General features: G+C 40.4%; 1 long non-coding RNA gene across 1 annotated transcript; it reads left to right on the forward strand.

Annotated features, from left to right (window-relative positions):
* The first annotated feature begins 2 nt into the window (after nucleotides 1-2).
* Nucleotides 3-11883, forward strand: LOC116070734. Its single transcript, XR_004110541.1, has 2 exons — nucleotides 3-144; nucleotides 11741-11883. It is a non-coding gene; the product is annotated as an uncharacterized LOC116070734 (long non-coding RNA).
* Nucleotides 11884-12296: the final 413 nt, after the last annotated feature.

A 12296-nucleotide genomic window follows, 5' to 3' on the forward strand; every position in this document is an offset into this window, starting at 1 on the left:
GAGTCCTGCTGTAAAGTCTGAGGACTCTGCAGACTGTCACAAGTGAAAGGAAAAGACCCTTGATGGAGATTGACAGAGAGATCTTATGTCAAGTATGAACAGGAGAATCTCACAGTGTTTATGTATGGCACTTGGGAAAGCAAGGTCAGCTTCCCAGACAGATTTCTAGACTCACTCCAGACTCTCATGGGATATTCCCAAGTGGGATTCTTAGAAGGCCTTTTGTGTCACCATCTTGCCCCTGCACATAGGTGACTCAGAGCCTCCTAGGAGGTGACACCTCCAACTTCATTCCCACCTCTTGATGTCTTTCATTTAGATATTTCAATTTGGAGTTACTTCTCTGCCTGACTGTTTTGCTTTGGTGTTCTTCTGTACTCCACCTGGATTCTCTTCCTCCAGCTCCTTATGGGAGTCAGAGTTCAGGGCCTCTGTCATTTTCAATGTTTAGTCCACCTGTCTTAGAGCCTGGAGTACTACCTAGTATAGAGTGATAACTGAGCAATAGCCAATGTATTGAGTAAGTTGGGGAATGAATGTACATTTGACATTATTATTGTATAAAAAATATCTGTATTTATTACTATTAGTTTTTTTTTGCTTGTTTTTTTGTTTGTTTTGTTTTTGAGACAGGGTTTCTCTGTGTAGCCCTGGCTGTCCTGGAACTCACTCTGTAGACCAGGCTGACCTCAAACTCAGAAATCTGCCTGCCTCTGCCTCCCAAGTGCTGGGATTAAAGGCGTGTGCCACCACCACCCAGCTATTAGATTTTATGTTCTTGTTCAAATTAAACAAAAATCCCCTTTAGACAAGAGAGAGCAATAGGGGATATATAATCAAATATATAATCAAAATGCATTATGTACATGCCTGAAAATGTCATAATGAACCCCATAAAAATAAACTTGGCATATGCCAATGAAAACATTGAATTTATCTTGCCTGATTCTCCTTAATTCAGACTATGGTGATATCCATTCCTATAGTTAGAAATCTTGATCTGCAGTTACAGCTTAGAACTAAGCCAAGTGCGAGTCAGAAATTCCCCAAATAAGTCAAATGTGAAGATCAAGATAAAATTTCAGGTTACCAGAATGATATAAATCTCTTCAGATTCACTTAAGACCCAGTGTCAATAGCAGGCAGATAACGCTGGTGAATGCTGATGAATCCAGCTGTAGAGGAAGGCGAGAGTAGACAAGGCCTACCCAAAACAGTTCAGTGTGTCAGTGAGCCAAGTTCTGACAGCAGTGGTATAGAGTCTAACTAGAAGAGAGTGGCTGGTACTTTCCCCAGCTTGTGACCACTGCTGTTTCAGCTGACTGACTGACCAGGGACGGTCACTGTCATTCAAGAACCCAGTTATTCCTTAAGAGCTGTTATTGTAAGAATAACTGGACGAAGATTACCTAGATGTTTTTCCAGCTCAGTTCTAGTTCCAGAACTGGTAGAATGCACATCAACACTTGGAAAAGTTCTTTATTAAGTACACCTAACAACTAAGGTGCTAAGTCACTACCCAGGAAAGTCTGGAAGCTGAAAATCTGCAGCTTTGTCCTCATAAACTCTGGGTGGCTCACCTCCAGTACAAACTCTTGCAACAATGTCCTCAGATACCTTCCCCTGGAGTATGCAATATCTGCTGTCATGCCTGTCTTTGGTGACATGCTAGTCATGTGGCTTTCCTTTCACTCTTTGAAAATGTCAAACTTGCTTGTCTCTAGAGACATTGTACCTGCTGTTTTCCTCATCAGAGAAGATTCTGCATCAATTCTCAGCATGAATAGGCCATCATTCTACAGGTCGCAGCTCGAGTGTCACCTCTCTGTGGAGACCTTGTGACACCCTATCAATGGGATCACCTCCCATCCATCGCTGTGTCATTTCCCAGCATGTTGTTTTTATTGTCTCATTGCAGCCATCACTCAGTCTGCACTTACAAGATAATTTGCTGTCACTGAAGAAAGAAAGCACAAAACCCCTGAGACTCTTCATACTTGCCCTTGTCCTGGCTCCATCATTTATACGAAGGCTTAGCATGGAGTGAATGGCCAATAAAGGTGCATTGGTTAGACTGACAGATGATGAATGGCTCTGGCATGGATGCCATTAACCACACCTTGAAGCAAAAGTGTCTAAAGACAGCAATAGGCAGAACGCAAAATAGTACAGATGTTCAAATCTGGGACTTGCCCCAGTACTAACCCTATTTAGTTGACTAGTTCAGAGTCTTATTGTACCACCAGATGAAACCCAAACTCTTCTTGGCCTCATTTCTTTTACCTCCAGCCTTCTGAAATCCCAATGGTTCTAGGAAGCACCTAGTTACTTTGCCCTCACAATCTTTGCCTATGCCTACTATCTAGTTTAGGCCATTGTTTCTCTACTTGATGTCTTTCAACACCTTCTCCATTAGCCAGGGATACCCAGAAAGGGAAAAACATTTGAAATATAAATAAAGAAAATATCCAAAAAAAAAAATCCCCTCTTAACTACAGTTCACTGTCCTTTTTCCTGTTATTAATTTCCTTTTACCTCTCTCTCTTCTTTGTTGAAGTGGTTTTTATTTAGGGTCTAATTCACTAACGATAGAGACAGTAATGATGGCTAAAGGAATGATCCCATCAGAGTTCATCCTTTTTTTATTGGATATTTTATGTATTTACATATTAAATGTTATCTCCTTTCCTGGTTTCTCCTTCAGATCCTCCTTTTCCCTCCCCCCTCTGCCTGCTTCTATGAGAATGCTCCCTCTCCCACCTACCTACTCCCACCTCACCTCCCTAGCATTCCCTATGCTGAGGCATCAAACATTCACAGTACCAAGGGCTCCCTTCCCTTCTCACTGATGCCAGATAAGGCCATCCTCTGCTATATGTGGCTGGAGCCATGGGTCCCTCTATGTGTACTCTTAAGTTGGTGGTTTAGTCCCTGGGAGTTCTGGGGGGTCTGGTTGGTTGACATTGTTTTCTTCCTATGGAGTTGCAAACCCCTTCATCTCCTTCAGTCCTTTTTCTAACTCCTCCATTGAGGACTTTGTGCTCAATCCAATGGTTGGCTGTGAGCATCCACATCTGGCAAAGCCTCTCAGGATACAGCTACATCAGGCTCCTGTCAGCAAGCAATTCTTGGTATAAGCAATAGTGTCTGGGTTTGATGTCTGTATATGGGATGGATCCCTAGGTGTGGCAGTCTCTGCTCCACACTTTGTCACAGTATTTTCTTTAGACAGGAGCCTGTCTTGGTTAAGAATTTGGAGATGAAGCCAGGCAGTGGTGGTGCACACCTATAATCCCAACACTTGGGAGGCAGAGGCAGGAGGATTTCTGAGTTTGAGGCTAGCCTGGTCTATAGAGTAAGTTCCAGGATTGCCAGGGCTACACAGAAAAACCCTGTCCAAAAAAAAAAAATAATAATTTGGAGATGAGTGGATGACCCAACTAGGGGCCTTGCCTAATTTCTGGATATTGTCCCCTTTGTCAGCCATTTCAGCTAATCTCATCCCTGTTGGGTCAAGGGAGCCTCTTGCTTTTCTGGCATCTGGGACTTCCTGGTGCCTACCCCTAGTTTCCCATCCCCCATTGCTACACACCTCGGTTCAAATTCCTGACCCTTTGTATATCATCCTGTATCCCTTCATACCTGACCCTGCCTCCCTTTTCTCCCTCCCCTTGCTCTCTTACTCCCAAGGCCCTCCCACCGTCTACCTCCTGTGAGTATTTTGTCTTCCCTTCTAAGAAGAACTGAAGCATCCACATTTTGGTCTTCCTTCCTCTTGACCTTCATATCTTAATCAATCAATGAGTTTACTTGGGTTATTTACAGAAGCATGAATGAAGAGTTGCTTACATGCATATGAAGCACATAAACATCTCTGTCAGCATAAAGTTCACCCCAGCATAGAGGTGACTTATGAAAACTGGATCACTGGAGTCCCTTTGCTACTGAGCGGACAGCTATGGTTCGGAAGAGTCTCCTCCTTTCCAAGATTTGCTTTATTTTTATATAATCTTGTAGAAGGCTCTCATGAGTCCAATGAGTTTCATGATCCTTATGAACTCTCCCTCTTCCTTTGGTAGTGAATGGTCCAAACAAGGACCAATAGCTACCCTGTGTGTGTGTGTGTGTGTGTGTGTGTGTGTGTGTGTATTTTCTCCCTATACATACGTTACAATGCATTAATGTATTTGCTCTGTTTATTTTCAGTATAGAGTCTACCATGCTGAAGTTTCTTCCAGCCCATTCCATCCATTCTGACCTCTATTAATCCAAGCTATACCCTCTAAGTGGTGGATGCCCCGGTTTTGTAGATACAGACATACTCCTTAATGTTCTGCAGGATACTGAACAAACCTGGTATTTCTTCCTCTCTGCTCCACCCCTTACTTTCATTTGAAAAAGAAGATTAAGAGCCCCAAAGTTGCCCAAAAAGCCACATAGGCTTCAGAATCATGTTTGGGATTACTTCTCTCTAGGAAACACAGGAGTATGCACTTGCCTCATCTTCACTTCTGTGCACCTGTTTCCAAGATAAAATTCCAGTGGTTAAGCATGTACTCAGATCAAGGGGGACATGTGATGCTCAGAGAGGGCTGTCTCCCCAAAGTATATATCTTAGTAACCACATTAATAGGAATCTTGTGGTGCAAATAGGAAGAAACTGCCTGCGAAATTTTTCTGAAATTACAGATAGATAGCCTGCAATTATTCCCCTTACCAATTTTGTTTTGGTATGAGCAAAACCGCTTAGAACTCTGTGGATCAGACCACTTGCAATGCATGAAAGTTAGGCTTCCCATAAGCTAAGGATTTATCTTCTGCTATTAGCAGACTCCAATAGGAAGCATCCCTCTTTGGTCGACTCTGTGGGAATGTTATTGAATACAATCTATTGTAGTGAACAGAGTCTAATCAGCCTTACCTCATTTTAAAGCACAATACCTCTTTTCTCTTTTTGAAGTGTTTTAAATGGCTCTTCAATATTTAAAGTGATGTCTAATCATCTGTGAAATCAACCATGGACTCTCGGGACCTCATAAACAAAAGAAAATGCTGGAACTATTTCATCATTTCAAGTACATATATTCTATAATTTCTTTCAGGAAGTGACATTACTTCTCTATTATTCATTTTTTGCTATCAGAATGTAGGTTGGCTTTAGGCATAATTCAGCCATAAATTCAAAAGTTGATTATGGAGACTTACTTTATTTTTAGTTTGATTTAGTATCAGACTGTTCAATTGCAGCTAGTGTTTTAAGTTATATGCAGTTGCTTTTTTTGCTATTGTTGTAGTTTTTGGTTTGGCTTAGGAGTATGTCCCTCTGTAAAATGGTGACAAAGATAAAATAACTTGCAACTAATTCTCTGAATCTGTTCAGATAAGAAATGGGAAAAACTAGAAAACCCATTGGATTTGTTGCATTTCAAGAATTTTATACCAAAAAAACCCTTTTAGAATTCTTTTATTTGAAGCTCCTGTTTTGTTGTCTAGCTGATAGGCATAGTTATATTAATTCATTAATATTCTTTGTGTTATGTGGCTTGCTAGTACCTATATGGTCATAGGTCATTTTAGAGAAAGTACATGGTACTCAAATCTGTCTTTCCAGGGTGTCACATGCAACTAGAACTTTGTTGGCCTTCCTGCTTTTGCTTGTCAGATTTTCCTCAGATAGTTAGCTCTAAAAGTTGAAGACCTCTCTTAAGATGTCCTTATTCTCATATTCTGTAAGCCATACCTGCTGGAATGTCTGTTCTCTGGACAAGAACAGAGAAAACCACATCCATTTGTCAATGGAAAATGTTGCCATGTTTAAGAAGAGATTCCATGTTCACATGGAATTGCTTCACCAGTACATTTGTCATTATTTTGTTTATAGAAATTACCCACAACCCTCCTGTCTTCTATGCCCAGCCTATAGTTCACCTGTCCAAACTTCTCAGATATTCAGGATGGTGTGACTAGAATCTCAGTTGCCTTCTTGTTGATTTTGCTTGACTTAAAACCAATATGCTCCAGTCTTTTCTAACTCACTCTTTCCTAACTTGGAAAAAAATTGATCCCATATCTCTATCATTTGAAAACTGCTTTTTAAGAGAGCCTCTGTTGCAGTGATGTAGAGGCAAGTAACCTTAGAATTCAATACCATGAAATCTGGTGTTCCAAACACACTTTTAATCAACTCTATCTTTATTTGTATCAGCATGGTACTAGGGAACTTTATTCCTAATTCTTATGAAATTGCAAAGAATAATGTTCTCAATCACCTGGCCAGCTCATTATTTAGACACACGATAGCCAGAGTTTTAAGGCTAGAATCATATAGAGCACAAGAGAGTTAGGTTCTTGGTCATCACCACCATTTACCTGCAATTGTGTGAGTTTGCAAACTATTGTTTATGAAGAACTTTGTATAAACTACTTTGATCTTTAGTCAGCTAAAGAGACTGGAGACATCTAAATACTGAAGGTTACATTGAATGTGTCTGTGATTCTTCTAATTTTCTGTTACGAGATGTTTTCATAACTAGAGAAAGAGGAGCTGGGGAAATTTTGGTCAGTGGCAAGTGACCTTCCAGGAAGCTTCACAAAAGAGCAGCCAATTGTAGAAAGAAGCCACTAGAAAAGCATCTAAAGCAGGAAACAAGGAATTTTCTGAGCCTCAGAGGCAGCTTCCCTCAGTAGAACATTATGAGTAAAGATGTGTCTTGTATAGTTCAGTTTCTTTAGAGCATATTGAAGACCAACTTACTGTTAACTTGACAAAACATAGAATCACCTCTCACCTAGGAAGAGAGTCTTAGTGAGGGATGTCTAGATAGAGTTGGCCTGTGGACGTGTCTGTGGGAAATAGTTTCAATTAAGTTAATTGATGTGGGACAATCCAACCCATAGTGGACAACACCATTCCTTAGCCAAAACTACATGAGCAGATAAATTGAGATAAGCATAAACAAGCATTCATTCATTTTTCTCTGCTCCTGACTGTGAATGTGATATGACTGGCAGAGTCCCTGTCTTGATGTTTCTGCTCTTATGGATGATAACCTGGGGTGTAGGATGAATAACCCTTTCTCCCATAAGCTGATTTTTATTAGGGTATTTTTTTTATCACAACAACAGAAATGATCTAGGACAGATTTCACCTTTGCATTTTAAGAATAAGAAGCAGGAATAAATGACCTGAAGATTTTACCACATTGTAAATGAGAAATCTTAGAAAACATATTTAATGTCTTGGTTCCCATGAGTCCTATAAAATAGGGGCATAAGATTGCCATATCTATGAAATAATCTAAGTAAAGTGTGCAGGTTAATAATGGATACAAAATGTTTGTAAGCTGAATATAAAACAAGACATCTTTCTGCTTCCCGTAATTCCTCCCTCTCTCACAGAAAGCCTCTCTTCTTTCAATTCCTGAGCATCTATTGTGCATCCCTTGATGCACTGAAAACACTGTAAGTTACAAATTAAGCTTAGGCAAAGAATAAATGTCCAGTTTAGGAATTCAAGAGAAGCTGTCGAAGGGTTAATGAGACGGTTCAGAGGGTAAAGACACTTGCAGCCAAACAAGATGATAACCTGAATTTAGTACCATATAAAGAAAGGAGAGAACCAGCTCCGGAAAGCTTTCTTCTGATACACACACACACACACACACACACACACACACACACACACACCACAATATTTTTTAAAGCTTTTTAAAAGAAGTAAACACTTGAAATGGTTTTTGAAGAATGTTAAGAATTTTCCATGTGAACAGAGCATTTTCAGCAAATGGGGGCTTTGTGCAAAGTCCTGCCACCTTGTAACAAAATTCCATCAGAATGTGATGAGATAAAGCTGGAGCACAGAGTATATGCAAAGAGCAACTGTGGGACTTAAGCAAGCTTCTATACCATGAACATTTCTCTACTCTGCCACAAAGTCTAGTTAGGATCCCACTGTTAGACATTGCTGCACTGTGGAAAGAAATGTGTTCTAGTCGAACTACACACACACACACACACACACACACACACACACACACACGCACACTTACAAACACATATGCAAACATATACATATATATTATGTTTGTATATATATACATGTGTATATATATAACATATATATACATAGTTCTTTGCATCATAACCATATATACATATAAATACACATATACACATATACACATATAAAAATACAATCAGATATGTGTTGTATACATCTACTAATACACATACCTCACACACATATACACATAAAAATACACATACACATGTATATACACACTCATATCCATATCCACACATTCAGAATCATATACATATTCACATATTCAGACACACACAAATAGGTATGTATACATACTTACTTATACACATAATACATACACATACAAACACACAGATACTTATACATGTAAACACACACACAATACAGATATATTTGTGTGCATGTAAATATGTATATATTCCCACTTACACACACAACATGCATACACATTCGCATATAACTACACAGATGCACACACAGAGACATATACATAAACAGATGTATATACATATAGATGGACACATACACTTACATACATGCTTACTCTTTTATGGAAATATAATTTTAATTGTGACAAGTCATCTTTTGACTCCAATGACATAAACAATTGTTTTGAAAATCAAACTGTTACTTCTAAGTAAGTTTTGCTCATTTGTGATTTCATTAATTCCAGGAGACTCTGAACACACTACAGCTAACTGTGTGGGAAGAGATTTGAGAATAAAGAGTTTGCATTTGTCACTTTGAATTTGAATTCTTATAGGTAATAGGAAAAAGACTGGGGGTGGGAGAGAGAGGATGAGGGAGAGAAAGGGCTAGAGGAAGAGAGAAGAAAAGGGAGCATGAGGAGTCTGGAAAGATAAGCAAATCACAAAACAATCTGGAAAATCTTGAATGTGTGAGGAATCATTAAATGAGGCTGAGGCCTGAGCTCCTCTCTCTGCCTTTGGGCCTAGAAAATATAGGAATGGATGGATATGATGTGATGGGGATTCTTCCCACACCTGATGCTCCTCGTTGCCTCATTGATCAACAGAGTGGACTCAGTTGACCTGGCTGGGTACTCAGGAGTTCCCTGTTCCTCTCACCCCTCTCTCAGTGTACATACTGAAGTTGCCTACTCTCTGGGAGAGGACCATTTTCAGTCAGTGCAATCCTAGCAACTGTGCTCCCTGCTAAACTTCCAAACCAGTTCTCAATGATAGAGGAACTCGTTTGAGGATCAACATCATGACCACCCCACAGGTGGTGGGGTTGCCTGCCAAGGCAGCAAATCTCTGTGTAAAGCCTGGTAGGGGTGTAGTTGTGGCATGTGGAGAAAATGGATGTCTTAACTAAACTCCTAATCTCCATCAGCAGAGAGTTTCAGAAGGGGAACATTAAAACATGCCTCATATCATTGAAAAATGGCAGGAATTAGTTGAGAAAACAAATTGGCTGCATACCTTAAGAACCAGGGAAGAAGAATTAAGAAAGCCACTGTGAAGCACTGAATCAGATGAAAGAGACATGGATAAAATCAGTAGAAGCCAGAGTGTGTAGAGGTCAACCACCAAGAACTATCAGGCCCTGTGATTTACACAGCTCAGTGCCCTTAAGTTTGAAGTTACAAGAAACCCAGGGACACAATTAAGGATAGGCAGAAACTATTGACAGAAAATTCTGAAGATGTTGAGCTAATTTTTAATTAGAAAAGTTAAGTCATTCACACTAAGAGAAAAGAAATAGAAGCATATAACACAAGTTACATTTGTGTATTGAAAACAAAGTAGGTTTTGGCTACTGTTCTTCTTACATCAGTGAATATGCAGGGTCAATGGAAGAGGTGCATTTATGGTGATGCTGAAAAGGACAACCTGAATCAAGACACAGGATTTAGAAGAAGGAAGGAAGGAAGGAAGGAAGGAAGGAAGGATAGAAGGAGGGAGAGAAGGAGAGGAAAGAGGGAGGGGAGGAGGAGGAAAGGAAGGAGGGATGGGGAGGAAGGAGGAAGGAAAGAGAAGAGTGGGGAGGGCAAAAGAGGAAGAAAGGAAGGAAGATAAAAAGGGATGGGAGGGAGCAGGGGAAGGAGGAAAAGAATGGAAGCATAGATGAACAGTGGGAGGAGATGGGTTGATGAAAATTCAGTAAAGAAACGTCATAGTAGGCTTGATGAAATGTTTGTCTCAGCAGTTTCCTGAGCTTTTATACAAACACACCTGAAATGTATAGAAATTGCTTGTCTGGAACTATTTATTGTTTTCATGCAACCAAACCTTGCTGTCACTCCTGGCAGAGCCAGTGTTTCTGAGGAAAGTGTACCTTCTCATCTTCCTCCTCAGACATATTCCTTTGTATTTTTGTCTTTCGGCATATGCCTCCACTGTGGGTTAATGGGTATGTTGGCCACTTCAGAGCATAAAATGTGCAATGCCTTTATAACCCATCATGTGTAACTAGGCACATCCTATCTTAAAAATGTTAAGCAGCCTAGATTATGGTCACATCAAGGGCAATTATCCCTCTGACTTCATTTTATAGCCTCAAAACCTTTAGATTAGCAGTAACAGCAGCCCCCACACAGACCGCCAGAAGAGGGAGTGGGAGACAGGTATCTCCGGGCCAGTGTCTAGACTGTGAGTGGATGGAAAATGTAGCTGTGGTGTTTTGCCAGATAATAGCTGTGAAGCATGTTTCACCAGAAAGAAAGTCCAGACATGGATCAGTGCAGAGAGAGCTCTGCAGGCTAGACTCTTTGTGTTAGCCATGGACAAATTCTCCCTTGTGGTTGCCAATGAACTGTAGCCCCATTCATAAAATTCAGCTCCTGCCAGAAGAATGTTTTCCTGGACTCGTCCCCTTGCTCCTCACTCACTTTATCTCTAATTCAATTGACGCCATCAGTATCTTGTCTTTCATACACTGAACATTCTGCCATTACTCTAGCTCTCCTCTGACCCATTTTAGGCTCTCTGAACCATCAACTGCCTCTCTGAAGCATTCTGATTAAAAAAATGAATACATAAACAAAACCCAAAATATAAACATGAACCAAGGTAGATCTGCCTGCTTATTAAACTGGGGGAAGGAGGAGTCCCTGGAATAGAATAAACTAAATGCAAAGACTAGGTGATCTTGGAACTGATAAATATACAAACGTGGAAGACAAGCTCCCTTTCAGGCTCCCCGGGAGCCACTCCTTCCCTTTGTAAAAAGCAAGGAGCTTGCCTACAGCTCTTGGAACGCTTCACATACCATCTGTTGCACAACATCATTATCCAAGTAGCTAAGATGCAGGAAGACTCTTAAAAGAGGGAGTTTTCAAATATTGAAAAGGAAACACATTTTGTGGTTATCTAATATTTAAAGGAGTCTTAGAATAGGGTGCTATAGCTGACGGGGCCAGTTTTGGTTTCTTTTGAATGTGTTTTGTTTTTATAAAATACAACAAAATAACCATCAGGGCATTACTTCCTTGCTTTGTCTAAAGGTCTCTATGTGTTTTATTGTTCCTTACTAACTTATTATTGATTAGAGTCACAAGGACTGGCACACATACATACAGGGACCAGCTCTGCTGTCACCTGCTCCTGGCTCCACATTCTACATTGCTGAGGTAGGCTGAGGTCAACTCCTTCCTGACATTCACAATGAACACAAGGCAAGTTTTCTCTGACTAGAAAAGGCAATCTGACAGGGTTTCTTCCCATTTTACAGATGAGGATATCAATGCCAAGAAGACTAAATCGTAAGTGAACAGCAGCCGAGGATCTCTTTCTAGCCCTGACTGCAATGTGCTGCTTAAGGCTTTAAAGGTTCAGTGTTGAGTGATGCTCCGTGAACAAATGATGTTGAGAGGATGATGTTCCTAATGCTGCTTATTTCCTCCCCTCCATGACTGTCAGAGCATGTGAGGAAATGGTATAGTCAAGGATCTGAGACTCTCTTCAGAGGAGACACACTTGAATGCTGTTCCCAAGATGTAGAATCAGGAGAGAGCAAACACTGTTTGGCTGGTGAGAAAATGTATAATCTCTTAATTATAGTGAGTTGGGGAGCCTTAGTATATGGGTATCCACTGGGTCTAAAAGGTGCCTTAAAAGTCAAGTAGAATACAGAACTTGGCCATGGGCCCTTTTGAGACCCCACATTTATTGACTAAAATGCTTGATAGTTAGATATCTCCCAGAAGTGCTTTCTTCCCATCCTGACCATTAAATCATAGGAACTCAAGAGTTCCCATGACTGTGAATCCAGCAACCATGCATAGGCC

Source organism: Mastomys coucha, unplaced genomic scaffold, assembly GCF_008632895.1.
Source record: "Mastomys coucha isolate ucsf_1 unplaced genomic scaffold, UCSF_Mcou_1 pScaffold22, whole genome shotgun sequence".
In the NCBI taxonomy this organism is placed as follows: Eukaryota; Metazoa; Chordata; class Mammalia; order Rodentia; family Muridae; genus Mastomys; species Mastomys coucha.